Source organism: Sinocyclocheilus anshuiensis, unplaced genomic scaffold (assembly GCF_001515605.1).
Source record: "Sinocyclocheilus anshuiensis isolate Anshui unplaced genomic scaffold, SAMN03320099.WGS_v1.1 scaffold536, whole genome shotgun sequence".
Taxonomy (NCBI): domain Eukaryota; kingdom Metazoa; phylum Chordata; class Actinopteri; order Cypriniformes; family Cyprinidae; genus Sinocyclocheilus; species Sinocyclocheilus anshuiensis.
The window spans coordinates 2,133,831-2,137,046 of NW_015557179.1; the positions used below are offsets into that span (position 1 = coordinate 2,133,831).

The 3,216-nt window shown below is 35.6% G+C and overlaps 1 protein-coding gene across 1 annotated transcript in view; it reads left to right on the forward strand.

Annotated features, from left to right (window-relative positions):
• The first annotated feature begins 1,710 nt into the window (after nt 1–1,710).
• Nucleotides 1,711–3,216, forward strand: part of ninl (ninein-like) — a 33,221-nt gene continuing 31,715 nt past the window's right edge. Inside the window, 1 exon segment of the mRNA XM_016473911.1 lies at nt 1,711–2,036. The gene's annotated coding sequence lies outside the window, so the exon portion shown is untranslated.

The following is a 3,216-nucleotide window of genomic DNA, read 5'->3' on the forward strand; positions in this document are numbered from 1 at the left end:
CTTCATAACAGTGAAAGGTCAGAAGTTCAGCCGAGTCACGGTGACAAACACGGCAGAGTTTTCTTTAACTGATTTAATCTTTAATATTTTTTACTATGAATTTTTTTTTCTAAATTAAAACCCATTTAGTGTTCCAAGAATTAATTTTAAATAATTATGCAAATATTATTTAGACATAATATTGATAGTAAACGATAATACATTTTAGAAGTATTGCGGTTTTCGAAGTAGAATCGTAAAAAGTTTCAAAGATATCTTGGCGTACTTTCACCAACAGATGGCGCTAAATGACTAGGTCCTTCAAAAATAAACGATCGTCGTCATTTATTGACTCGAATTTTTTTTTTTTTTTCAGAGGGGGGGGCAAACAGAAATCAATGAGCCACTGTTATTATTTCTAATGACTCTCGAGTTGTTCCAAACTTTTTTTGTGAAACACAAAATCAGCTGTTAGACAGATGACAAACTCTAAGTCACCATTTACTGTATTGCATTTTTGGCTATAGAATGAAAGTGAATGGTGACTGTCATTAAGCCTAACATCCCTTTTGTGTTGTACAGAACAAACAGTTAAACACGTTTGGAACAGCGTGCTTTGCTTTAAGTTAAGTAGTTTATTTTTAAATAAAATATCATGCATTTGAAAAGCTGAGTGGATTCAAAACATCGCATGTGTCTACCGAGGGGTGGCGCTCTAATAAAAGCCCTGTGTGCGTGGACCCTCAAATGAGCTGTGAAGATAAGAGAGACTACACAAATGTTTCTTCTTGTTATGTAAAGTGCATCTGATTCTTTAATATGCCCTTGCATAGCAACTTTTAACAGCAAAGCATAAAAATGCAGTGCTCAGCCTACACTATGTTTATTTTCTTTTACAGTAGGCACCAGTGTTGGGGAAAGTTACTTTTAAAAGTAATGTATTACAATATTGCGTTACTCCATAACAAAGTAACTAATTTCGTTACTTAGTTACTTTTTATGGAAAGGAATGCGTTACGTTACTTTTGCGTTACTTTTTAAATCTGGACAGGGCTTGCTTGTTTGTTTTTAAAATAAAAAATTATATTTTTGGCAAATATAAAAGCCTTTTCACACCAAAAGTGAAATGAATAAGCCTCAGGCTGAAGGAAAGTAAATTTACGTCCGTACAGTAGAATGCAGAAGAAGACATTTCAACACACTTCAGCAGTAAAAAAACACACACAAATGTTGTCTAGAGTAATTTTTGCTTATTAGTACGGTTGAACTGGATCATCGAAGGTCAGAAGCAAAGAATGGGATTAAATACATAAAGGATATTTGTGTTGTTTAACATTTAATTATTGCAGGTTCGCGTCATATTCTGAGTTGCATTATTTGTATTCATTTTGAGGAATACTGAATCTGTTTTTTTTTTTGTGAGTGAGATGAATTAATGCATATTCATATTTATTTTAGAACTACAGTAACATCTTCTGATTTCTCTCAACATGGGGACAGGAGAGCTGTCAATCAATAAATTGGAGAAAAAGTAACTTGCGTTACTTATTTTAAAAAGTAACTCCGATATTCTCTTGTAAATTAAAAAGTAATGCGTTACTTTACTAGTTACTTGAACAAAGTAATCTGATTACGTAACTCGCGTTACTTGTAATGCGTTACCCCCAACACTGGTAGGCACAATATAATTCAACAAAGAAACGCAATGCCAGTGTGGGGGTTCCGTTCCGTCCCATTGGAGTCCACCGCCTGACCAGCAGGCTGCAGAATGGAGCATCTCTGAATGAGCAGAAACTCTTGGTTCCTCCCCGCACTAACGCTACTGCGCTCCGGCGGACGCTGCAGAGTGCAGACGGGTGAGCACGGGTGCCTCGCCCGCAACAGCGTGCTTCTAGCCTGGACACTTTTCTCGGATGTGTTACTTATGTCCGCTTCAACGGGCAAAGCATCTTTCCGGTTTTGGTCGTTCACTTTATGGCCATATGTATTAGGAAACTCAACTGATGCTGGACATAAAGTGACTTTTACGGAAACGGAGTCGGTGTGAGTTTATAACGGTAAGATGTCACATTATGGCATTTTTACTTTAGTTGATCGCCTGCGCATCTACAGTCACGGGGATTTTTTGAAAGTGAATGTTTACAATGGAAAGTACCGCAGTCGAAATATTTTTTTCTCTTGTTTTACATTAGTCTTGTCCTCGTTCCCATGGTGAATGTATACCAAAACCGCGTGCTGCATTGTGGGATACCTGAAGGCTTTTATAGGCAGTTTTATAGGGTTAATTCATAAAGGCATTTCCCTTTTTGTCTGTTATTGTCAAATAACAAATGTAAGATTTAATAATGCAGCATTTTGTGTGTGAAAATGGTACGTGGAATTAGGATAAAGCATCCGAAGACCCTGTTTTGACTCGACTATCAGGGGTGTTTATGAGTCTGAAGACCATTAGGATTCACTTGGTCTTAAAGTAACTTTCTATAGGTATGTGATATTTTAAGTCTATCTCTGTTTGCTTTATCCTCCACCGTTATCAGAAGTCACTTGAGATAAGCTCAGGCTTTTTTGGCTCAAAACACTAAAACTTTGGTCATTTATTGCCTGTTGTACCAATACAATGACATTCTTTGCAAAGACCAAACAAACCTCAAAACAATAAAACTAGCAGGATAACAGAAGAAACAATAAAACAGTGTAAGTAGAGTACAAAAAGACAAAGTATGAATACATGGGTTTATGTAGTAAAGTAGTAGTAACATACATAGCCTAAAAAAGTGCTACAAAATGTGAACTTTTAAAATAGTGTTTATATATTTACAAACGTTTGGGTTTTTTATGTTTTTGAAAAAAGTGTCTTATGCTTACCAAGGCTGCATTTATTTGATAAAAAGTACAGTAAAACAGTAGTATTGGAAAATATTATTACACTTTAAAGGGTTAGTTCACCCAAAAATGAAAATTAGGCTGTGTTTCAATAAATATCATCTTTATTTCACTAAAGAATTCTACCTCTAACGAGTAGTAGATAAAATAGATAAGTTGTAGACAAATTAAAGTTACCGTTATTTTCCGGTCTTTATCCGTTCAGTCAGATTTTGTGCTGCAAAACATCCATGACAGCCGTTGTCCATGCTGGCAAATAATAATGGCCACTCGACTTGAATTGTTTAAATAATTTTAATAGCACGGCCATTTAAAACCTGAGGGTCTACTATGTGATTAGTAAAGCGATAACGG